This window comes from Pseudonaja textilis, chromosome 10, assembly GCF_049901715.1.
Source record: "Pseudonaja textilis isolate UNSWEBS1 chromosome 10, rPseTex1.2, whole genome shotgun sequence".
Taxonomy (NCBI): domain Eukaryota; kingdom Metazoa; phylum Chordata; class Lepidosauria; order Squamata; family Elapidae; genus Pseudonaja; species Pseudonaja textilis.
In genome coordinates this window covers 13,756,711-13,783,569 of record NC_141999.1, presented here as the reverse complement: position 1 = coordinate 13,783,569, position 26,859 = coordinate 13,756,711, and the positions used below count along the sequence as shown (strand labels likewise).

At 39.0% G+C, this 26,859-nt stretch overlaps 1 long non-coding RNA gene across 3 annotated transcripts in view; it reads left to right on the top strand.

The window, feature by feature from the left end:
- The window catches only part of LOC148124910 (uncharacterized), a 30,830-nt gene extending 4,218 nt beyond the window's left edge, over window positions 1–26,612 (top strand). Inside the window, exons 2-5 of one of the 3 annotated variants that reach the window (XR_015744797.1) lie at window positions 10,031–10,057; window positions 20,402–20,477; window positions 23,228–23,608; window positions 24,417–26,612. This is a non-coding gene — a long non-coding RNA (uncharacterized LOC148124910). Of the gene's footprint in view, window positions 1–846; window positions 6,658–10,030; window positions 10,058–20,401; window positions 20,478–23,227; window positions 23,609–24,416 lie in introns of those variants that run through there. The other 2 variants (XR_015744796.1, XR_015744798.1) reach the window with 2 other exon arrangements.
- The last annotated feature ends 247 nt before the right edge of the window (window positions 26,613–26,859 follow it).

Here is a 26,859-nt window from a genome sequence, read left to right as displayed (position 1 = left end):
ACGGAATTTGTGGGGAATACAGTAGATTTCCACGATGGGATAGCAATAGCAATAGCACTTAGACTTATATACCACTTTATAGTGTTTTTACAGCCCTCCCTAAGCAGTTTACAGAGTCAGCATAATTGCCCCCAACAATCTGGGTCCTCATTTTACCCACCTCAGAAGGACAGAAGGCTAAGTCAAGCTTGAGCCTGGTGAGATTCGATCTGCCAAATTGCAGGCAGCTGGCTGCAGCAGAAGTAGCTTGCAATACTGCACACTACACCACCAAGGCTCTTAATGAAAACGATTAAGACCAGAACTGGAGATCGGTAACCTTTATTTTTCTCTGATTGAAAATCTGTACCAAAAACAGTCCTATATACATATAGTCCTCCTGATTAACATATGCAACTTATGCATTAAATTGAGTCTTATGGTATGGTGGTAGACCAAGTTATAACTGACAAGATCCCCACAACACACTCAACCATAAACCATCCTATTTCATCAGTCATCATCAGTGATGGCTGATCCAACAGAACAATGATTTTAAGTTACTTGCCTGCAGCCCTCATGTGGTGAATCCTTGAACCACAATGGTTGCTTCCTAGAAAAGAAATTCAAATTTGAATTAATTCACCCTCACAAGCTTGTCATTAAATTTTTCTCAGTTAAAAAAAATGTTTTCTGTTGAGTGTAAGATTGAGCTTCCTTCTCTTCCTCCTTGGCTCTGAATTTCATCTCTGTCTAATTACTCATTAGTCTAGCGTTTATTCATAGCTCCTGCTTGGATCCCTGCAGTGTGTTTAATTGGATTATTAAGTTAATCACTTTTATTGGTTTACATCAATGTTTTCCCAGTCTGAGCAACTTTTAGACCATGGACTTCCGTTTCCAGAACTCCTCCACCAGGAATATCCTTGCTAAGAATTGTGGGGATCAAATATCACACATCTACCAATGGTTCAGGTAGGCAAATATTAGATTACACAACACATTGAACCCTAAACTAACAATTGGCCTGGTTTAATAAAACTAATATGGACAAAACATGTACCTCAGTATGTACCCCTCACACCCTGGACATAAACTGCTTCAACTTCTCCCCTCAAGATACCGCTATAGGGCATTGCATGCTAAAACAACTAGACACAAAGATAGTTTCTTCCCCCATGCCATCACTCTGCTAAATGTCTAACCAGAAATAAAAAAAGAGTCTCTATTATTCAGCTCTACAATAGGAAAAGAGGAAGAAAAGGCAAGTAAAATAACCAAGAATTTGAAGCATCAGCCTTGCACCATCCCATTTTGCAGAGGGAGAAAAAGAGCTAGTAATTAACATCTGAATGTTTGGTACACACTAGATGATTTAAACTTCCTAGATAAGCATGCAGAATAAAATATAATTTTTACCAGCTCCCCAAGTATTCCAGTGTAGCTTTAGCTTCTTTGTGTGTGAGTGTGTGGGAGTTTGTAAGTAATGCTTGTTAAATTATGCATTTTGAGGGAAGATCTTCTTTAAAAGATATTTTAAGGGTGATTTTTAATGGAGACTTGTTTAAAGAGAAGTTTAGTTCAGTCTGGAAAAGAATGGACTTATGAGTCAACACATGTGGCAAATAATCTGGGAAAAAATAGATCGATTTCTTTCCCTCACGAAACAGTCATCACAGAAAAAAAATCACTTATTCTCATTTTGATAAGAATAAATCAAACTTTAGTTCTAGAGCCCTTCATTCTGCATACATACTGTGCCATATACTTTGAGCTCTGCGTTTTGATGAATTTTGCAGTGCAAATCCCTCATAAAATGAAAATGAATGTGTGCATTTGGGGAAAGTTTTTATGCAAATACATATAATGTTACTTTCTAAAAAGCAAGCAATTCCAAATGGATGTAGCAAGTGGGCAAATGAACTTTGCAGTGAGCAAAACAGGCTGTAAAGCTCTGAAATAAACTCATGTTATTTTCTTGACATCACAAGTGTGTAGCAGGGAGAGAAGAATCCAGCCTCAAACCCAGAACAAAAATAATTTCAGACCTGGAAAACATTCATCCAGGCTAGAAAATAGGACACCGTGAGTTCAAGTCAATCTTGAACTCAGATGAGTTTGGGCCAATCACTAGGAGACTGTGAGTTCTAGTCCCATCGTAGGCAGGGAGTCAGCTGGGTGATTTTGGGCCAATCACTAAGAGACTGAGTTCTAGTCCCACCTTAGCCATGGAAGCCAACTGGGTGACTGGGCCAATCATTCCCTCTCAGCTCAACACACCTCAGAGTTGTTGTTGTTGTTGTTGTTGTTGTTGTTTGGAAAATAGAAGAAATATTGTATATGTTATCTGCCTTGAGTTATTTGTAAAAATAATAAAGGCAGGATATAAACAAATAAATAAAAATTCAACCAGAAAAACAATTCTTCACTGAGAGAAGAACACCCACTGAGTATGCATCTCAGAGCATCAAAGAACCCACGTCTAGTTTTTAATTTGGATATAGCTGTGAGTGCAAGTTATGCTTTTGTCATTCTCTGTCTTTCAATTACTTATTAGTTCTTCTGTTGTTTCCTTGGAAACAAGAAAGAAGAAGAAAAGAACCAACTAAGGGCTTCCTCCTTCCTCCTCCACAGTTTGGCCCCAATGCTGTAGTATTTTTTTAGAATAGAATAGAATAGAATAGAATAGAATAGAATAGAATAGAATAGAATAGAATAGAATAGAATAGAATACTTCATTGGCCAAGTGTGACTGGACACACAAGGAATTTGTCGGGGTGAATACTCTCGGTATACATAAAAGATACATTCGTCAAGAGTCAAGAATCATTAGGTACAACACTTAATGATAGTCATAAGGTACAATCAGCAATCAAATCATACTAGGAAACAGTCAATATAAATTGTAAGGATACAAGCGACCAAGTTACAGTCCTACAATCACAAGTGGGAGGGGATGGGTGATAAGGAGTTATGAGAAGGTTAACAGTAATAATAGTGCAGACTTTGTAATAGTTGAACCGTGTTGAGGAAATTATTTGTTTAGCAGAGTGATGGCTTTCAGGAAAAAACTGTCCTTGTGTCTAGTTGTTCTGGTGTGCAGTGCTCTATAGCATCGTTTTGAGGGAAGGAGTTTAAACAGTTTATGTCCGGGATGTGAGGGGTCTGTAAATATTTTCACAGCCCTCTTTTTGACTCATGCAGTATGCAGGTCCTCGATTGAAGGCAGGTGGGTAGTAATTGTTTTTTCTGCACCCTAATTATCCTCTGAAGTCTGTGTCTGTCCTGTTGGGTTGCAGAATCAAACCAGACAGTTATAGAGGCGCAGATGACAGACTCAATCATTCCTCTGTAGAACTGTATCAGCAGCTCCTTGGGCAGTCTGAGTTTTCTGTAGTTGTTGTGCCTTTACTCCCGCCACCCCCATCCAAAATCCAGTTCTAACAATCCGTGTATCTTGAATAGTGGATTGCCTACAGCAGCATTTCCAACCTTAACAACTTTAAGATGAGTGGACTTCAACTCCTAGAATTCCCCAGCCAGCATAGCTGAATTGTTGATGGATTAGCCGTGAACTGTTGATGGATTAAGCTCAGGGTTTTCCAACCTTGTCAACTCTAAGATGCATAGCCTCCGTGCTGGCTGGGGAATTCTGGGAGTTGAAGTCCATTCATCTTAAAGTTGCCAAGGTTGAGAAACCCTGGGTTAGCCAGTCCTTGCCATCTGAGAGCAAAAGAGAACCATAGCTCACATCCTTGTACTCTCTAGAGATATCACGACTTCTGCTTCTGGTTTCAGCCTTGACTTTGAAGCCAGCAGAGGTCCAATCAACAAGAGACAAAGGGAGGTTATAGTGTGTTCTTGTTTGTCATCTGTGAAATTAGAGAGAAGGCTTTGTGCTTTCATGTGGTACCGAAGATCTTTTCATTCTCTCCCCAACTTAATAGCAATTTAAAAACACCTACTTAGAATTTACAATGCATTGATTAAATAAATTGCCATTTAAAAACTGGCAATTGAGAGGCGAAGCAAAAAAAACTATCATGTTCTGCAGAGAAGCAGCTACAGAATGAAGGAGTCGCCTACTATTGGGAAATGGAGAAAAGAAGGAAAGGAGCAAAGCAACAACCCCCTCCTCATGAATAATTCACTGGGTGGGGCTCCTTGTCTTGAGAACCAGAAGCTAAGGTGGCAGAATCAAATAATTTTCACAGAAGAGATGGCATAAAGGCAGCCAGGGCCAATCTGAAAGTTTAGAAACTTCTAGTACTTTGTGGTAGACTCAGAGATGAAGAGCAAACATGTTTTCAATGTCTGGGAGATGCACTTTTTAAAATCAATTTTTCATGAAATCAATTTCATAAAATCAATTTTTGGGGGGGGGGGGGCACAAGCGTGAATAACCAGACCCACATGTGCAGAGTTCGAAGAACGAACTCCTTTTTTATATCCTGTTATCCAGGTAGTCTTGATCTACAATCGCAACTGAGCCCAAAAGCAAGACAGTTGTTAAGTGAGGTTTTTTTACCCCATTTTGCAACCTCTTCTGTCCCAGTTGTTAATTGAATCACTGCAGTTGTTAAGTGAGTAACATGGTTGTTAAGGGTATCTGGCTTCCCCACTGACTTTGCTTGTCAGAAGGTCGCAAAAGGGGAATCACATGACCCTGGGGCACTGCAGCCGTCATAAATACATGCCAGTTTCCAAGCATTTGAATTTTGATCACGTGACGATGGTGAGGCTGTAAGGGTCATAAGACATAAGTCTTTTTTTCAGTGCTGTTGTAACTTCAAATGGTCACTAAATGAATGGAAGCAATTCAAGGACTACCTGTAATATAGAAATCTCTCCAGTCTTCCCTTGGGAACAATTAGATAAGGCTCCCAGGAATACAGGAAGAGCCAATTCTGGCCTTTTTATAGTTGTGCATTGACTCTAGACTAGCTCTACTCTTGATTCCTCCTCCTTGCCAGGCTGTGTGCTTCCCAACATTAATTAACACACCTACTTTATTTATTCGGCTCACCAGTACATGATCCATTTCCTTTTGTTTGGGATCATCAGATGTACCTAACCACAGATGATTGCATTTCCCCTACCCAGTGATCTGGGGTCCTCATGTACCATGTGTGGAGTCTTAAATAAAATGGAGCCCAAGAGTAGGATAGAATTGGAACTCATGCCCCACAATAAGGACAGAAGACATTAATAGGCTAGGGAACCTGAAGGAAGGATTGGTTAGATGGATGAAATAAATATAAATCAAAATGAGTTTCTAGTTCTATTGATCTTAGCAAAGGTAGATAGATTTCAGCTGAGATATCTCTATATTTTGATGTAAAGCTGTTCAACACCACAGACAATACTTCTACCCTTCAAAAAGACCTTGACTGTGTATCAGAATGGTCAAACAAATGGCAACTTCAAATCTCAACAAATAAATGCTCTATTGGCAAAAAAAAAATCAGAAAATAAAATGCAACCTGAATAGTCAAGATCTTGTTGATGACCCAAGCTCTGTAAAGGACCTTGGAATACTCATCTCTAATGATCTAAGTGCTAGAACCCACTACATAGCCAAAAAGGCATTAAGAGTTGTTAACCTAATCCTACATAGCTTTTTCTCTGGTAACATCACACTACTAACTAGAGCATACAAAACATTTGCTAGACCAATACTCGAATACAGCTCATCAGTCTGGAACCTACATTACGTATCTGATATTAACACAGTTGAGAAAGTCCAGAAATACTTCACAAGAAGAGTTCTCCATCCTCTACTCATTGTAGAATACCTTATGCCACCAGACTTGAAACTCTAGACCTAGAAAACCTTGAATTACGCCGTTTTCGATCTGATCTAAGTATGGTATATAAAATCATACATTGCAATGACTTACCTGTCAATGAATACTTTAGCTTCAACCATAACAACGCAAGAGCACACAATAGATACAAACTCAAGGTTAGCCGCACCAAATTTGATTGCAGGAAATACAACTTCAGCAACAGAGTGGTCAATGTCTGGAATACTCTACCTGACTCTGTAGTTTCTTCCCCAAACCCCCAAAACTTTGACCTTAGACTGTCTACTATTGACCTCACCCCTTTCCTAAGAGGTCTGTAGGGGGCGTGCATAAGCGCACCAACGTGCCTACCGTCCCTGTCCTATTGTTCCTTTTATTTTTCTTATATGTACCCATTTCATGTATTCATAACTATGTATATACTTATACCTATTATCTTGAAAGCGATTGGCAAATCAAATAAATATAAATAAATAAATAAATAAATAAATAAAAGTAAGTGCTTACATTTTCTCTCCCATATTCTATTTACTTGTCCCTAAACGTTTGCGTTTCTTTGAGGATCGACTGTGGGACTGCCACTGCTGAGATGCTCGTGTAAAACAACAGTGGGTTGTTTTTTTATGGAAATGATGACATTATTTGAAACCAGGAAAGGAGGTAAGTGGATGAATGGTTCAAAAACAGCTGCTCTAACAGAAGAGAAACTTGCCAAATGAACTTCTCCTGGAGCTCTCCAAGGTTCTGTTTCCAACATATAAACCCTTAAGCAGCTCCCAGTTGGAAAAGGGGGAAAATGTTACATTTGGGATGAAGAGAGGCATTTTTTTCCCACATTTAATTTAAAATATTATATCTGCCCATCCACATTCATGGCTCTTGGTGACTTGCAAATTTTTATACACAGACAGATATTAATATTTGCATTCCAAGTTTTTAAAATGTTCTTTAAAACCTAAATATCTCTGAGTAATAATAAATGTACCAATAAAGGAGAATATTTGTAGCTCAGGGTTGAAATGAGAGGTCCTTGGTGCTCTCTGAACTTGGTTGTTTTCTTGCACTGATGATGTTACCTAGTTTGCGTAATGAAACGTCTGCAAGAAAAGAACCAAGGTCAGAAAGCACCAAGGAGCCCTCAATAATAAATGTTTTCAGTTTCCTGCTAGGCTAAATAAGAAGAGGGAGGAGCCAAATTTAACTACAGCAGCAAGTTGTTCCATGAACTAGACCTGAATAGAGAATACAAACAAATGAACCATTGAACAAATTAGTTCATAGTTCTGTTACTATATGATTTGGCACAGCAACTGAACAGGACAGATACAGACTTCAATGGATAGTTAAGACTGCAGAAAAAACAACTGCAGCCAGCCCACCTTCCATTGAGGACCCGTATATTGCACGAACCAGAAAGGGGGCTGAGAAAATATCTACAGAGCCTTCGCATCCTGGACATAAATTGTTTCAACTTCTCCACCCAAGACACCGCTATAGAGCATTGTAGGCCAAAACATCTAAACACAAAGATAGTTTCTTCCCCAATGCCATCATTCTGCTAAACAACTAACACACTGTCCCACAGCACTGTCTTATGCCTAAAGAGATTTACCCATGTAGTAGGGCTGTATTGCTATTATCCTTGTCATCTTCTTATATCTTTTCCATCTTCTCATCTTTCCTACTACCTTATCCTATTGGTATATTATGATTTATCAATTGTTGTTTGTATCTTATGATTTATGATTGAATCTTATTATTTGTGATCTATGACATCACTCTGTTGTTTGTATGTACACTGAGAGCTTATGAACCAGAGACAAATTCCTTATGTATCCAATCACACTTGACCAATAAAGAATTCTATTCTATAAATCAGCTTAAAGTTCTAATCACCTAACAACCAAGCTAAATATTGTTATTTCAGACACATTATGAGAAGATCTACCTCTCTGGGGGGAAAAAAACCTCTAATGCTGGCAAAGATGAAAGGAAAGGAAAGAGAAGAAGAAGAAGACAGCTAGATAGGGAGGAATTGAGAAAATGGATTTTTAAAAAACCTATGTGGTTGCTAAGAGTGGACACTGACTTAGTACATAATCAATCATTCAGGGAAGTGACTCAAGCTAACAAAGGCTACAACTGAAACCCTAATTCATTGCAGCAAGTACATGACTTGTATATTGCATTGGAAAGGAGACTTAAGATAAGACTAAATGGCAAAGGGAGCCAAAGCAGTGGACTAGGTAAAGAGGTCTCCATCGGCCCTGGAAGCTGCATTCATACAGCATGCTAGGTTAATGCTGAACCTTGGTGTCAGCTTTGGAAGACATATTGGCACCAGAAGCTTCCACACTGCCACATTCCTGTGCCTGGGAAATTGGGGGTGGGTGGGTTGTAGAGTGGTTGTAGTTAGACATAATAGCATTCTTCTTTGCAGTCAAGGTCATGTTATGCCTGCACCTGGATGAAGAGTGCTTTAAGGGATGTTTCAAGTTGGAATGGATGGTGATTGGGCCATGTGATGGAGTGATGGGTTCAGGGGATGGATTTTGTGATTTTTAATTATGGGTGGAAAACCCCGAACTCTCAGATTCAGGTTTTCCCAGATGTGCCAGTATGACAACTTTAATAAAATGGAACTTTGAGAAAATGCCTGCCTCGGCATTTTGGTTGTGGGAGTTTGTTTTCCTGGAATGCTGACACTTGGTTAATTTCATTTGGTTGTATGAACCAAGGCCATTGGTTAAGTTTAAGATTTGATGTTTCACGCAAACCCAGGAAGTGGCTGAATTCTCTACTCAGGTTTAGAGGGTTCAATGAACTCAGCCATAGTAAAGCCATGAGCCCCGAAGAGTATTTATCATGAACGAAGGTGAATATCAGTGACCCAGGATAATGTTGCAGGATCCAATCTTGGTTGGGCACTGGAACCGGAGGTTTTGTCTTCCAAGATTTCACACCTGTGCTAGAGCCCATCTTCAGGAAACATCTCTCTAGCCTAGTCTGAAAGCTCGGAAGACAAAACCTCTGGTCCCAGATTGGATCCTGCATGAGTATTTATTTTATTTATGTATCAAATTTAGCTCTTGCCCATCTCATTCTCAGGGTGACTTTAAACAGTTAGCCTTTAGGAGCAGTTAGCCTTTAAGAGTAGGTACAATGGGGCTGTGTAGCAAAGCAATGCTTGACAAATCCTCGGCTTGCCAGAAGTCTTCCTTAGGCCTGGAGTCAAATTTTGCAGAGGAGTTTATAAATCCAAGTGGGGCCAAAGAAGGAGTATGTTACGTGTGCCTGACCTGCTTATAAAAGAGTGGCAAAGTAGTTAGTTAGATGTCACATTGCTCTTGCTAGTCCTGCTGGGATCCAATTTAATGAAGTACTGGGGTTTTTCTAATTGTGTTTTTTCTCCCTCAGTGGGCCTGTTTAGATGAACATTTTAATTAACCTGAAATGCAATGGTATAGGACTGGAAGCCGAAGGCCTCTTGAGCTTCTACGGAGGGGAGAGAGGGAGGGAGGAAGAAAGAGAGATAGAGAAAGAGACAGCCAGAGACAGAGAGAGGGAGAGAGAGAGGGAGAGAGGGAGGGGATTTAAAAAGAAGGTCCAAATGAATTACGCATTCAGATTACAAGTGGCCCTTCTCTGCAGCCACAAGGGCTGTCTCACACTAGTTTTGGTGTGAACGTTGCCCAGAAATTGCCCCTTGGAACATCCCAGTTTTGACAGCATTGGCATAGCAAGCAATCCTCATGAAAAGAAGTCCAGAAATCATCTACAGGTAGTCCTCAACTTACAACCTCAATCAACCCCAAAATGTCTGTCGCTAAGCGAGAAAGTTGACTTTTGCCCCCATTTTATGACCTTTCTCGCCACAGCTGTTAAGTTAATCACTGCAGCTGTTAAGTTAGTAGCATGGTTGTTAAGTGAATCCGGCTTCCCCTTTGACTTTGCCTGCCAATTATTCAAATTTTGATCATGTGACCACAAACACTTTATGCTGTAAGGTGTGAAAAACAGTCATTCTAACTTCAAATGGTCACTAAAAGAATGGTTGTAAGCCAAAGACTACTAGTAAATGGAGAGTACAGAGCCTGTAATATCTTAGTTATAGATAAACTACCATTTCCAGTGGTCCCAGATAGCAAGACCAAAAGTGTGGCATTCTGGGATTGTAAATGAACATTTAAAAGGTTTTTAAAATCTGATTGGCCAATTCATTATATGCTCTCTCTTTTCTTCAGATGCTTCCCCATTGGAATTTCAAACAGGTATGTGCATTTCCTTTACAAAACCATCAATATAAAACCTGAACTAATTTTATTGCATAATGTTTATTAAAAGAACATTTTTAAATATTTTAAAAACAACAGAGTCAAGAAGGACCTGAAGGCTCCCGTTCTGACCTAGGCTTCCTTAGAAGCACAAAACACAATCAGTTTTGGCAAAACCTCTTTTATTTCAATGGCTGTCAATTACATTTATTCACAGCCTGCAAGGCTTCACAGTCTTTCAAGGGAACGTTTATAAACACCCACCTTATCGCACTTGGAATGCTACCAGAGAACTAATTGCCAAATGCAGGGCAAGGCCAAACTTGACACAGGGTTAAACAGAACTTTTCAAAGCTTGACTCGACCAGGCAAACTAATTGCTTCCTGCAAAAGCTCACGTCCCATTTGCTCCTCTTTTATGTCCTATGGGAGGGGCCAATCATCTCCAAGATGTGGCCTTACTCCTGAGTCGACCCTGCTTTCTCAATTGTTCTTGTCTTCTGGTAGCCCTGCGTGTGTGCAAACTGGGAACCGGTTCCAGAAACTCCCCCACCTCACTGCTGTCTGAGTCTGAAGGCAGCTGATGATTGCCAGCCTGCCCTGGCTCCATCTCTGCCTCTGATGCAGCGCCCTCCTCTGGATTTTCCTCAGCCTCCAGGCCCGGCTGAGGTTCCTCCCCAACCTCCTCACTACTGTCTGACTCTGCTGCCAGCTCTGTCAGCTGCTGGCTGGCCACAACAGCTCCACGTAATGTACCATGGTTGACTTAACCAGGACAATGGGCTGTGTCCACATAACCTACTGAGCCACAAGTGATGATTAAGTCATTGGTTAAGTCACCAGGCTAGAAACCAGGAAACCATAAGTTCTAATTCTGCCTTAGCCTGAAAACTGGCTGAGTAACTTTGGCCCAATCACTATCTCTCAGCCCAAATCACCTCACGGGGTGGTTGTCGTGAAGGAAAACAGGAAGAGGAAGGAGTGTTACATACCCTTGCTGCCTTGTGTTATTTATAAAAGTAATACAGGCAGAATATAAATCAATCAATAAATGATCTATATGCCGCAGTGGGTGGTTTTTCCATACTTCATCCCGAATCACCAAGAAGAATCCAATTTCCTTCTGTTTTCCACATATAGATAGATAGCTCCTACCAGGCTCTCAATCCTGGCCATTAAACAAAAATACTCAAGCTAAAAATGAAGTAATCGCTTGCCAACTCCAGTTATTTGGAAGGGGGTGAAAATACAGGGTTTGGTGCTTGCAAATGCTCTAGAATTGTCACCTTCATTCCAAGGATAAATGTTTCTTAAGGACAACTGTGTGATTACAGTCAGCCTGAAAAAGGACAGCAATTGTATCTTAATAGCTGACTTGGCCAAGATGACAGCGATGTGATTTCAGTTAAAAAAGAAACTGCCCAGGATTGGGCTGGTCAGCTTCAATCTTCCATCAGCCTGGCTGTAATTTGGAGAACGGTTCATTTCCACCGTGAAAACTGGACAGTTAAAAAAAAGGCAGATTGTTCAACATCGGCACAAACAACAACAGCCAAATAGTGACCAGTTCTATCTTGTAAGCAAAAAAAAAAAAAGACCTCTGCACCCAAAGTTAATTTCCCCTTTCTATTTTACTGCTTTTCTTTGACTTTTGGACTACAAATGTGATTTGCTTTTCTCTGAACAATGCACATGGCTGGAAAAATTATAGCGTTTTCTTATTTTTTAAAAAATCCCTAAAAGCAACACATTACATTAGGAGCGTTAGGAATGTATTGAAACAAGAGCAAGGACAAAAATCAAAAGAATAAATAAATAAATAAATGAATGAATGAATGAATGAATGAATGAATGAATGAATGAATGAATAAATATTTGAAGGTAACATTCTACATCCGGCATTTACCTGGGCGTAGCCAACTCTGAGATACGTAATTCACTGTCACCCTTGATCCTGCTTTTCCCCCCACCCCTCTGGGTGTATCATCCAACTAAAACTGTCCATAGCCAAGAGTCTTCAATCATGCTCTCCAATTAGATTTTTGTGTGGCAGAAGCTTCAGTCATCTAATCAGTCTTTGAAGAAAATATGAATGAAATGTACTTTCGATTCCACACTGCCGCCTGCTCTTTGAAACTCTCTCACCTCTTTCTGTTGTCAACTATAAAACGTGTATACAAAATGTTTTATGAGTTGACAGTAAATCAAGGACTACCTGTACATTTCTGTCCCAGACTTAGATTTCCTTTATCTGTCCTTAAGTGCAGCTCTTCTTCCTCTTCAAAATTATTCCCACTGACCATTACAAGACCTGAATCTGGACCAGAATCTGGGTCTAATCCAGGGGTCTTCAAACTTGACAGCCTTTAAGACTTGTGGACTTCAACTCCCAGAATTCCTGAGCTAACATGACTGGAGGAGGAATTCTGGGAGTTGAAGTCTACAAGTCTTAAACTTGCCAAGTTTGAAGATCTTTGGTTTATCTCTTTAAGACAGGGGTCCCCAAACTTGACAGCTTTAAGACTTGTTGGACTTCAATTCCCAGAATTCCTCCTCCATGCATGTTAGCTCAGGAATTCTGGGAGTTGAAGTCCACAAGTCTTAAACTTGCCAAGTTTGAAGACCCTTGGTCTAATCCAACACCTTAACCACTATACCAACCTTACTCCTCCCTCCTACGCTTCCCTCCTCAGCAATGTTGGAGGATTCCCACAATGACTAGAGGCTCATGGCTACAAATAATTTGCAACCCTTTGTTCAGAGACCCTTACAACAGTGCTGAAAAACATGATTTATGACTGTTTTTCACACGATCGTTGCAGCATCCCCATGGTCACATGATCAAAATTTGGACACTTGGCAACTGACTTGTGTTTATGACAGTTGCCGTGTCCCAGGGTCATGTGACTACACTTTGCAACCTTCTGACAAGCAAAGTCAATGGGGAAGCCACATTCACTGACAACCTACTACTAAGTTAACAGCTGCAGTGATTCACTTAAGAATTGTGGCAGGAGAGAGTCTCAAGTGAGAGGACAGGAGATCGGAGGTGAAGAAGTCTGGTGCAGGCTTCGAACACCTTTTCTGGCGTCAGGAGCGATCCCCCAGGGATACATGAACCCCGGAGAGGTTCGTGTCAACGTGGAGATCCTCGAGCTGCAGAGGGGGGGAAGGCAACTCCCAACAGTGAAGAGGGAAGCTCCCGAGCTCGGCGCTAAAGAGTAAGCTGTCATTTTATGGCGGCTTCCAATCCGGTCTGCCACTTGAGTGAATAAGCAAAGCAGTGACAGCCTGCGAGATCCAGTAACAGGAACAGAGAAACGGTTTATATCTTGGATTCTTTGAAGTCTGAAGGGAGTAGAATGACAGAAGAATGATAGCATAAATTCTTCTCTCCTGGTTGTGATAAGCACCTCTTGGAAGTCGGGCGGAGAGCGGCCAGAAAAGCAATTGGGGAAGCTTTGGGGAAAGAGAGAGATTGCTAAAACCTGGAGATTGGAGATCCGGAACTGGTCTGAGCACAACATGACTATTACATCTACTTAATATTGGGGAGAAGATAAATTGAGCATTATATTGGACTTTGAAAGATTTGTATGTGGATTTAAAAGTTGGAAAGCAAAGAAAGAAGCAGCAGCAAGAGGAAGAAGCCAGAGGCGAACAGAACGCTGGGAAAGACGGTTTTGAGACTGCAGATTAGTCAGCACTTTTCACCATTTGCTGATTGGAAGGATGAAAAGAAACCTCTAGCTGGAAGATGGAACTTTAGCTCACCCAATTTGCTCTCTTTATTACGTGGTACTACTTAAGTTTACTAAGTTGGCACTATTTTCTCTTTAAGATGACTTCCTTGTGGTTGTTTGTTTGTTGATTTTCTGAAGCTGTGGTAATCTCTCTTCTACCCCTTCTCTTATTATCTTGCCCCTTGCCTCCCTATTGTATCTCCTAAACACTTTACATAATTTTACTTACTGGGGGGGGGGAAGAGGAGGATACACTATTATCAAAGAGTTAAGAGTTTACTGTTGTAAGTATTAATAGTAAAAAGGGATAAACTTTGTTGATATAATCTATTTATAAATTATTTAGACTACTTACGACATTTAAGATTAATTCCTTAAAGTGTTAATTGATGTACTATTGTTGACCAATTTTCTTATTACATTGACTAGAATATTGTTGCAGATCTCTATTTATGATATAGGGGAAAAGACTGTGGAGTGAGATATAAAATTGAAATACGTGAATAGTCTTTCAAGTACAGAACCCAAATACTGAATGGTGATTTGGGATAATATATTTAATATTGTGCATCAACAAAAACAAATACTTAGAGAGATGACATCCACAACAACTATGGCCTTAAAAACAGGAAAGAAGGCTATCCCGACCCTATCAACTACGTTGACAGCCACCCCACCAACATCTCAAAAAACTATCGAGGAGTCTTTAATAGGGAAAAGCAGCCCAATGTCCCCAATATTAATATACAAACTTCCATATTAGCCTTGCAGGAAGCTATATCTAAAATGCAAGAAATGATGATTAATAATCACAAGGAAACTAGAGCAGATATAAGTGAATTGAAAGATGAGATGGGGAAAATGAAGGCTGAAATGAAAGCGGATATAGCGAAGGTGGAGGGTAAGATAGGGTCTCTACAGCAGGCCATGGAGAGAAACGAAGTGAAAATAAAAGATATAGAGAGTAGAACAACACGCATGGAGTCTAACTTTGAAAGGATGGATGAGGAATTTAAAAATGTACTTAGAGAAACGGAAGACTCTCTGATCCACCTCGAGATGGACAAAGCAATGGCGTATTTAAGATTCCAGAATGTGGCGGAAGCCAAAAATGAAGAATTGGAACATTTGATGGCAGAAATATTGGCTGAATGGCTAGGAAAGGAAAAAGATGATCTAATTAAAGAGTTTGATGAGGTATATAGGGTTAGCACAAGCTACGCCAGGCGTAACAACTGTCCAAGAGAAATTCATATCCGCTTCTCTAGGAGATGTCTGAGGGATTTAATTTTGAAAATGTCTAGGGAGGAAACAATATCATATAAGGGCAGAGAAATTAGGATTTTAAAACAAATTCCAAAGAGAGTGAGGATGATAAGACAAGATTATAAATTTTTAGCTAATGATTTAAATAAAGAAGGAATCCATTTTAAATGGTTAATCCCGGAAGGGATGTTAATTACATGGAAAGAGAGGAAAATCAAAATAGAATCGATAGAACAGGCCCAAGTTTTTCATCAACAGCTCACAGATAAGAATAGTCAACCCACCAAAGAAGAACCTAAAACAAGACCACAGGAGGTCCGATATTATCACAGAACCCAAAAGGAACGACTTTCTCCAATTTCAAGAAGTGATAATCCACAACATGGGAGAGAAGAGCAAATCCCACAACAACAACAACAAGAGAACCGAATCATTACTAGGCAAAAATCTAAGCAGAAGTAGATAAATGGTGGAGGGGAAGAAGTTGCTCTCCATCAATATAAACGGATTAAATTCATTATTAAAAAGAAAAAGGATATTCTCAAAACTTATTCAACATAACGCAGATATAATATGTCTTCAAGAGACACATATTTCAAGAATGATGAAAGATATCTAATTTGTCCAAAATTAGGTAAACTTTTTACAGCACCGCCGACCAACACAAGAAAAAAAGGAATTGCAATTTATGTAAAACAAGATGTAAAGGCAGAACTAATCTGGTCGGATCCCGAAGGAAGAACTCTGGTTATACAAGTTTGGATAAACCACATCACATTTTTACTTGTAGCAATCTATGCCCCAAATGATGACCAGGGGAAATTTTTAAACACCTTCACCAAAAATAGTAGGCTTTGAAAAAGAAACATTTGCTTGATTGGCGATTTTAACTCCATTGCAGACTACCAGAAAGACCATAGTAATATGGGGAAAACAAGAAGGGGAAAAGGAACTCTCTGCAGCATGTAAGGAAATGTTGAGAGAGTTAAATTTAAAAGATCTATGGAGGGAACGGAATCTTGAAGGAAAACAATTTACATATTATTCTAACCCACATAAGATTTGGACCAGAATAGATATGGCTTGGATGGATTTGGACTTGGCTAATGAAATAAAAGAAATCAAAATTCTACCGAATGAATGGGCTGATCATAACCCAATACAGCTAATTTGGAGGGATAGGAGACGAATAAAAAAAAGATGGACACTAAATAACCAAATTGTAAACGAAGAAGAGTATATTAATAAACTGAAAGAGGAGCTAAATTATTTTCAAAAGATAATAATAATGAAACAACTTCAAAACAGAACATTTGGGATACTATGAAAGCAATTATAAGAGGCACAACAATTTCCTATAATGCTATGAGAAACAAGAGAATTTATGCCCAACAAAACGCGCATACAACAACAAATCCAAGACTTAGAAACACAATTACAAAAACCCCTAAGACCCAAGGACTACAAAATCAGTTAATACTAGCCAAACATAAGCTGAATTTAATTGAACAAGATAAATTAGAAGTTAGCTTGAGAAGGTCCAAACAAAATTATTTTGAACACGCCAATAAACCAGGAAGATGGCTATCTTATAAACTTAAAAAAGAAAAAGAAAAGAGATTGATACACCAATTAATAGATGAGAAAGGCATCCCACAACATGAGATTGAGAAGAAAAAGGATATTATATTAAACTATTTCCAAAGATTATATAAAAAGAAGAAATCAATGAGGATAAAATAAGAACTTATCTGGAGAATACGAATGATAAAACAATAGGGAAGGAGACAAAGAATTACTAAATAAGGATATTACATGGTCTGAGTTAAAATCTGCAATGGAAAATCAATGTAATAATAAATCCCCTGGTCCAGATGGGATTCCAGTAGAATTATATAAAGCCACATTAGATTTAGTAGGGCCTCTGATGCTGGAAGTGTTTAATGAAGTACTTTCGCTGCCAAAATGCCAGACTCATGGAGGGAGGCGTTGATTGCGTTAATTCAAGGAGGATGTGGATGCCAGATATATCAACAATTATAGACCAATCTCACTTTTAAATGCCGATTATAAATTATTTACCTCAATTATTGCGAATAGAGTAAAACAAGTTTTAAATTTATACATTCATGAAGACCAAAATGGTTTCCTTCCATTCCGCCAAATTAAAAACAATTTAAGAACCGTTATTGACGCCTTAGAATATTATGAAGCTCATCCAGAGAAACAATTTACACTCTTGTTTCTAGATGCGGAGAAAGCATTCGATAACTTACATTGGCACTTCTTAATACAAAAATCTATAACATGAATCTGGGCACTAAATTCGAGAATATTATCACAACAATTTACAATACCCAACAAGCCAATATACTAATTAATGGTGAACAAACAGGCCCACTAAGCATTGAAAAGGGCGTTAGACAGGGTTGCCCTCTCTCACCCCTCTTATTTATATTTGCTTTAGAATCATTGTTAACGCGGATAAGACAAAATCCTGAAATTCAAGGGGTTAGGGTCAAGGCAGAGGAATATAAATTACAGGCGTTTGCAGACGATATGGTTTTCTTCCTAGAGGATCCCATGGAGAAAGGACATAATCTAATAAAAGAACTAGAACAATATGGTTCAGTAGCAGGACTAAAGATCAACAGAAATAAGACGAAATTACTGACTAAAAATCTAACAGAGAACCAGAGGAAAGAATTAGAAAAACCATGGGGATACAGGTAACAAAAAGGTCAAATATTTAGGCATATGGTTAACACCACATAGTAAATCACTCAAAGAGAATAATTATGATAAACTGTTACAGCAAATTAAGAAAGATCTAGAATCCTGGAATAAGTTGCAGCTTTCTTTACTGGGCAGGATTGCCACAATCAAAATGAACATTTTACCAAAACTCCTTTACTTATTCCAGACAATCCCAATAAAATTACCAAAAATTTTTTTGATGATATAAATAAGGTAACTCTTAAATTTATTTGGCAAGGGAAAAAGCTAGAATCAGTATTAAGGCCTTACAAGATGCAAAAGTAGAGGTGGGCTAGCGCCCAAACTGGGAATTATATTATTGGGCAGCCAACTTACTATGGTTAAAAGACTGGGTCAATTTACGGAATAAAAGAACTCTAGCCTTGGAAGGGCACGACCTTCAGAGAGGATGGCACGCATTTCTATGGGATGTGGGGAAAACTAAACAGGCGTACTTTCATAGACATCTTATTAGAGATTCACTATTAACTAATTGGAAAAAATATGTAAAAACATTATTTAAAAATTCGATTTGGCTTTCAACAATGGAGGCAATGGTTCATCCCAACAATTTGGATATAACAAAAATGACTAAATATAAAGATTTATTAGATCCTTTAGGGAAACTAAGAACTCGACAGGACTTACAGGAACAGGGATTTAAAATTGATCAGTGGTTATATATACAAATCCATAGTAGATACAAACAAGATATCAAAGAGTTTGGAATTTATAGCAAATTACAACACTTAGATAAAATCTTATTAGGATCAAATAAAAAGAATATTTCTAAATTTTATAAATATTTATTGGAGGTAGAATTAGAGCAAGAGATAGTGAAAGGGAACATGATAATGTGGAGTAGGAATATTGGAAGAAGCATTACATTAACAGAATGGGAAAAGATCTGGAATAGAATCATTAAGATTACGAAATCTGCGGCGTACAAAGAAAATATGTATAAAATGTTATATAGATGGCACTTACCCCTTCGAGGTTAGCGAAAATGAACCCAAACTCTAGTCCAAAATGTTGGAAATGTAAAAACATAGAGGGAACCTACTTTCATATGTGGTGGACCTGTAAAGAAGCCCAGAAATACTGGCAAAAATTAGAAAATGGCTGGAGGAGATAACCAAAGATCAAATTGAATACAAACCAGAGTTCTTCCTACTAGGGATCTCTGATAAACATTTTCCTAAAAAGACGAAATACATAATAATTCATATTCTAACTGCGGCCAGATTAGCATTTGCCCAGTGCTGGAAATCATCCCGTTTACCTACAGATCAATTGGTCATTCAGAAAATATGTGACTGCGCAGAAATGGACAATTTAACCATAGCTCTTAAAAATAAAGAGTCTTCAGCATTTGATAATAATTGGAATGCATGGTATAATTGGTTATATCAGAGATAAACTGTTTAATGAGCATAAATAAGCATAAATATCCATAAATAGCGATAAGATGTGTATATTTAAAGTAAGGTAGGAGAATTGGATCTTGTAGACTGTCAAAAAGAATATTTGTCTGGTTTTAACGTATTTTCTTTTTTCTTCCGTCTCTTTGTTTTTTTGTTTTTTGTTTTTCTCTCTTTTATACTTCTTCTTCTCCTTTTTCGGTCGCAAGACCGAGCGTTTTTTTTTTTTTTCTTTTTTCCTCTCTCTTTCTCTTCTTTCTTTCTTCTTTTTCTCTCTCTGTTTCTTATGTAATGTTGTTATGTTATTTTTTTAATTGTAAATTCAATAAAATTTATATGAAAAAAAAAAAAAAAGAATTGTGGCAGGAAAGGTCTAAATATGAGGCCAAACTCCCTTAACAACTATCTCACTTAGCAACAAAAATGTTGGGCACACTTGTGGTCACAAATCAAGGACTAACTAAAAAAAAACTACGGTAGTTTCCCCTTTCTCTCTCTGAGGTCTGCTAAGGGAGAGATGGACTGGAGTATTAAGTTCCTTTCTTCTTTCCCAGTTAATTATAGACAATGGCTTTTGGATTGCAGAATCATTCCTAAGGCAAGCAACGAAGTTCTTACATGGCTAAAAGTCTGTAGAGATTGTCAGTCATCCAGATTGTCCTAAAGGGGCTTTTTTCAGGAAGCAACTGGACTTTCTTGTTTTTCGTTTGAAGGCATCTCACTTCTCATCCAAGGAATGAGAAGGGGGGAACACCCTTAGAATGGTGTTGGAGTATGAATGAATTTCCCGAAAAATTGCAGACTACAGGAACCATTAAGGACTTACTCAGGTGACCCTGAGGACACAGATTTGAAAGTTCAGAAACATCCAAGGACACCCAAGTCCTTCAACGACCCTCAGAAAGGATGCAAATGACCAGCTGTCTGCAAGGGATATAAATCCTTCCGTTCCCCACCATCCAGTCAGAGCTGATGAAGCTTCTTGGAGGAGAAGCGAAATGTCTTCAAAAGAAAAAAAAACAAGAAAGTCCAGTTGCCTCCTGAAAAAAGCACCTTTGGGATTCTTGCATGGCTTTTATGCTGACTCAGTGGCTCCTGTACTTAAGAAACCCTCATCTTGAAAGCTCTCTCTAACACTTCTATATTTTCTTAAGAACAAACCTGATGTGCTGGCTGAACAATATCGCTCAGGGAAGGACATGATTTCCCCAGACGTCTTTTCAATTTTGGGTAAGAATGCATTTTCACTCTGATTTGCCCATCCGAGCCAAGGTTTATTGTAACTTTTTCCAAATAAGATGATCTATACAAAGTGGTGTGAAAATTACTCTGCGAAGCAGACCCATTACTTTATATGAATTTAAGCAATTTTTGGTGCATCATCATTATCTTTTATTACTTTTGCAACATTTTTTAAAAATCTTTTCTTCTGCATATGCTTGTACTCTGTTACAGGGCCATTGAGATCCTTGTCTCTAATTGGATTCAGCCTCTTTTCTTCAAGTCCCCTTCCTTTTTTCCCTTTTAACTGGACCAAAAAAATAACCTTTTATTTCAAAGTAACAAGATGGAGCTCAGCAACCATTTATTGATTTTCCCCAGATGTCCAGATCATTGCCTAACCCGTCTTTTCAATCAGCTAGTGCTGCAACAATTGGTCCTTACATTTCCAGTGTCCAGTTTTTGCAGCCAAAATAGTTCTATTCCTACAAAAAGAATGGTCGGGGCCGGCGGGGGGAATAAATGCGGTTTGGAAAATCCACAACTTTGGAAACTACAAAAGAAAAGTTAGAGGGAAAAAAACCCCATACAATGAAAACAAAAACAGGAAAAAGAAGATTATTGAGATATCCTATAGTTTAGTTTTAATTTACTTTAAAATTATTGATTAGTTACTCAATCATATAGAAAACACAAGACCGCAAGTTCAATTGAAAAATTAAAAGGATACATATCAGTGGTGGGATTCAAACATTTTTACTACCAATTCTGTGGGTGTGGTTTGGTGGGCATGGCTTGGTGGGCATGGTAGGGGAAGGATACTGCAAAATCCCATTCCATCCCCACCCCACTAACCTGCTTTCCAGCTCTGTTCTCCTGTGCAAGGCAATCAAAGGAGACCCAGCCAATCAGTTGGGACTCAGGAGGCAGAGAATAGAAGGGGGCGGAGCCAGTCAGAGGTGGGATTTGCTGGTTCTCCAAACTACTTAAAATTTCTGCTACCGGTTCTCCAGAACTGATCAGAACCTGCTGAATACCACCTCTGATATATATGTGCAGGATGTATATTCAGGTAAATGTGTCACCGATAGAAGAGAATAGTTGCAGCTCAGGGTTGAACTGTGGGGTCCTTGGTGCTCTCTGAGTTTGGTTCAATGTGCTGATGATGTTACCTGGTTTGGTAATGAAATAGCTACAAGGAAAAAACCATCTCAGAGCACATTAAGGACCCCAAAGTACAAGTTATCTGGATCTGAACAGTATAGTTCTTAATTAAGCAGACTTGATTATAAACTTGGCAATTCTACTATCTACTGTATATATTAAATGCCCTAAAGAAAGTAGGACAGTTTGCTCTTAGATGTATAACAATAGCCATAGCACTTAGACTTATATACCACTTTACAGTGCTTTACAGCCCTCTCTAAGTGGTTTACGGAGTCAGCATATTGCCCCCAACAATCTGGGTCCTCATTTTACCCACCTCTTTGGAAGAGCTTTATAACTCCCGCTGCCTTAAGAAAGTTCAAAACATTCTCAAAGATCCATCTCATCCTGGGCACCCTTTTTTTTTTTAACTTTTATTATCTGGCAGACAGTGCAGGATAATAAAAACAAGGAAAATAGGCTGAAAAACAGCTTCTATCCCAGGGCAGTAACTCTATTGAATTCTACTGTATAGTGCCATGATGGTGAACCTATGGCAAGCGTGCCACAGGTGGCATACAGAGCCATTTGTGTGGGCATGCAAGCCCCAGTCAAACTTACCTCACTACACATATGCGTGCCTCCCAGATGATTTTTGGCCTATTTGAGACCTTTTTCAGCCTCCCAGAGGCTTGTGGGAAGCCTCTTCAGCATTTGGAGGCTGAAAAACAGGCCCATTTCATCACTTCCTGTATTTCCAGAAATACTGGAAGTGACAAAACAGGCCCATTTTTCGGCCTCCAAAGGCTACAGAGGCTTTCCTTGAGCCTCTGGGTGGCTGAAAAAGGCCTCAAATGGGCCGAAAATCAGCTGGGAGGCGCACTCATGCGCAGTGCAGGTAAGGGGGTGGGGGGATCGTGCGTGCATGCACAGGTGGGCATGGGGGGCCTGAGCCCCAAAAGGTTAGCCACCACTGGTATAATGCAATATTATCAGGGGGTTTCAATTCAGTGTATATAATGTGAAGGATGTGTGTTTGTGTTTATTTTTATACTTGTAATGTACCTTGAAGATGGTATTTAATTGTACGAGGTGCAATGACAATAAACTAAACTAAACTAAGCTAAACTCAGAAGGATGGAAGGCTGAGTCAACCTCCTTTGATTTATCTCTTCATCCAACATGAACGTGAAACATTGGAAAATGGTAGCTGATGTGCCGTCCAAGAATAAAATTACAACCCCATGTTGTTCCCCCAGTGTGCATTTCATCAATTTCAACCATTGGTCAAGAAAGCAAACTTGACCAAAAAATATTTCCAAGGAGTAGCCTGATATTTCAAGAACAACATAAGGCAATTGTCAAAAATGCTGTAAAGTCAAGCTATATTTTATATAATATAGTTACTGCTCTGGTTAGGGTAATATTTTTCAACCTTGGGAACTTTAAGAGGGATGGACTTCAACTCCCATAATTTCCTAGTTAGCCATACTGGCTGGGGAATTCGGGAAGCTGAAATCCACGCCACTTAAAGTTGCTAAGTTTGAGAAACACTGGATTAAGGCTTAATGAGTTGTGCCCTTCAGAGGTTGTTTAAATGTAGCTTTCCCCAGCTTATTCAGCACTATCATGGATCAAGAAGGATGAGAGATATAATCCAGCAACTTCTAAAGAGCCAGAGAAGGCCCAGCCCTGCCAATTTTTCCATCTTTGGAACAGTGAAACTTGTATAAATTAGTACCAAAATCAACCGAATCCACACATTTTCAAAAAGGATGCAATGAAAAGAGTACAGAGGACTTACTTCAAAGCTGTCCTAGCGAAATTTATCAGGCAGATGGAGATCACAAGGTAACTCGGTGGAAAGGAGACTGCAGAGATTTTTAAAATGAAGGCTCTTTCTTGGCATGTCATCTCAAGCAGAAGCAATTTGTATGCTGCCTTGTGTCGTTTGATTATTTCCAGTTGAGCCAGATAAAAATCACTTAAGATCGGTAAGTAATGATGATTTCATTTTTCAGCTGGGAGGAAAAAAATTGTATTCTATTGACCTTAAAGGTGTCATTTATAGAGAAAAGTGATTGCATCTGATAGAAGGGAAACATCAGCAATTTCTTTCAGGAAGTTGAGGGCTGGATCTTCCTCAAGCAAATTGCTTAGGGAGAAGAGTCCTTTCAATTCCTTCCTGCTGGATCCAGTGATCCAATCAAGGATAAAACTTCATCCAGAGGCTGAAGGAAACCCCTAAGAATCCAAAGCTCAAGAGCTCCTGACAATTGGGGACCAGGGGTGATGGGACACTCCATAGATAAGATCCCTGTGAAGGAAAGTAGGCTGCTTGGACTCTTCACTTTAAGGTGCTTTCAAAATACTTTCAACCATTCATATTCTTTCTCCTGTTCGAATGCCAACTAAAGTTCCTATGCAGGAGATTGGTTTCAGCCCCCAAATCTTCACCAGCAATTGAACTGAACTGAATTGAATTGAATTCCTCATCTCCCCCTGCGCTGAACTCTCCTGGGTGAATGACCTTTCACTATACTGGACTTGAACCATCATAAACAATTGAAGAACAAGGAAGGAAGGGAAGAGAAGGGAGGGAGGGAGGGAGGGAGGAAGGGGAAGGAAGGGAGGGAAGGGAAGGGAAGGGAAGAAAGGAAGCAATACATTGGCCATAGTCACTCTCAATGTTGTATGTAGGGGTGCAATTCAACCTATGTAACAACCAGTTTAGTTCAATTGTGGTCGTAAGTTGAGGACTACTTGTATTTGGTGACTAAAGGTTGTCCTATTTTTTTCCAGATTCTGCAAACTGCCACAGTGAAGTATGGTGTGCAAAGGGGGTGGATTTGCATCATGCACCCGAGTGTGAACAAGTGTGATCTTTCCTGACCCTCCCAATTCACGATTGAGCCTTTTATTACTTAGTCTTGGTTTTGCTGTCCATAAAGGATAGGCTGCACCAGAACGTGGAGGTTCTATAAACTTTTGCTTTTACCCCTTTAGGTAAAAAAAAATGAAAATACAACACAGCTTTTCTTGCTCCTCAGGTGCCTAAGCATAATATTTTCTTGACAGAGAGAGAGAGACACATACTCTGGTCAATTCCAGGAGGACCCTGTGAATTGAAAGACTTTAACTAAATCAGCTCAGAGACCAAATAAATTACAAAATTGTCCAACACCTTAAAAAAGCATTAAAGGAGGATTGGGGATAAGCCATGGATTAGGGAAAGTACATCTTTAAGTACATTTTTTATATCATATTATTATTATTAGACAATTCATGCATGCCTAATAACAAGAAAATCAATTGATCTTAAGGCCTGGCTTTATTTTCTGAATAGAAATGTTGCTCCACATTATTCATGAATGTGGTTTAAGAGCCTTAGAGACAGCATTATAACTTAAGAAGTCAGACAGCTGATCAGGCCCTTCTGCAAAGTTAGGCTGTGTTTTTTTTAACCAACCATGAACTAATGACTAAAGAATGACACTATAGAACACTGCAATTTTGAACAAGAGTTGCTCACAAGAGTTTTTTTGGAAAATAGAGAGAAAGGGAGAAAACCAACATGGATTTTACCATTCCCAGCAATGTTTGTATTAAAGGTAAAGGTTCCCCTCGCACATACGTGCTACTTGTTTTCAGCTCTAGGGGCGCTGCTCATCTCCGTTTCAAAGCCAAAGAGTCAGCGCTGTCCGAAGACGTCTCTGTGGTCATGTGGCCAGCATGACTAAATGCTGAAGGCGCACAGAACACTGTTACCTTCCCATCAAAGTGGTCCCTATTTTTCTACTTGCATTTTACATGCTTTCGAACTGCTAGGTTGGCAGAAGCTAGGACAAGTAACGGGAGCTCACTCCGTTACGCAGCGCTAGGGATTCGAACTGGCAAACGGCTGACCTTTCTGATCGACAAGCTCAGCATCTTAGTCACTGAGCCACCTAATGTTTGCATTAGTATGATATTAAGTATTACAGCAGTATGATTATTAGTACAGATCCTTAGGGCCACAGTTAGAATTCAAATTTCTGTTGCTAATCAAGGCAGTTATTAAGCAGTTTGTATAAAATTTTATGACCTTTTTTGCCATGATTTAGTTTACTTTACTTTACTTTATTGTCATTGCACCTCATACAACGAAATCAAACACTATCTTCAGTGCACATCATGACCATGAAAATTAACATTGTTAAGTGAATCACTGCAGTTGTTAATTAAATCATACAGTCATTAAATGAGTCCAGCTTCCCCATTAATTTCACTTGTTAGAAGATGGATGGAGACTTGCAAATGGCAATCACATGACCCCAGGATATGGGAACTGTCATAAACATAGGCAGTCCTCAACCTATGATTCCAATTGAACCCAAAATTTATGTTGCTAAGTGAGAAATTTGTTAAATGAGTTTTGCCCCATTTTACAACTTTTCTCGCCACCTTTGTTAAGTGAATCACTGCAGTGGTTTAATTAGTAACATTAAGTGAATCTGGTTTTCCCCATTGACTTTGCTTGTCAGAAGGTTGCAAAAGGGGATCACATGACCCCAGGACACTGCAACCGTCATAAACATGAGCCACTTGCCAAGTGTCTGAATGTAAATCACGTGACCATGGGGATGCTGCAATGGTCATAAGTGTGAAAAATGATCATAAGTCACTTTTTTTCAATGCCGTTTTAACTTTGAGCCATTGTAAGTTGAGGACTACTTCTATATGCCAATTGCCAAGTGCCCAAATTTTAATCACATGATCATGGATCAGTTGTAAGTATGAGAACTGAATGCAAGTAATTTTTTTCCGTGCCGTCGTAACACAGTCACTAAATCTTTCGTCAGATTTTGTTCTATTGTACTTTATTAATTTAATGGATTCTTTTTGTTAGTTTCTGCTTGTTTGTTTTAAATATGGTTTTTACATTCTGTAAGCCACCTCGAGTCGCCATGGTTGAATAGTGGCAATATAAATTCAATAAATAAATAAATGGTTCTAATTGAGGGTTGCCTCTGTGATGTCTCAGCTAAAAACGTTTTACTGGAAGAATAGAATAGAATAGAATAGAATAGAATAGAATAGAATAGAATAGAATAGAATAGAAAATATGGAGTGGAGTGGACTGGACTGGACTGGACTGGAATAGAATAGAATAGAATAGAATAGAATAGAATAGAATAGAATAGAATAGAATAGAATAGAATAGAATAGAATAGAATAGAAAATATGGAGTGGAGTGGAGTGGACT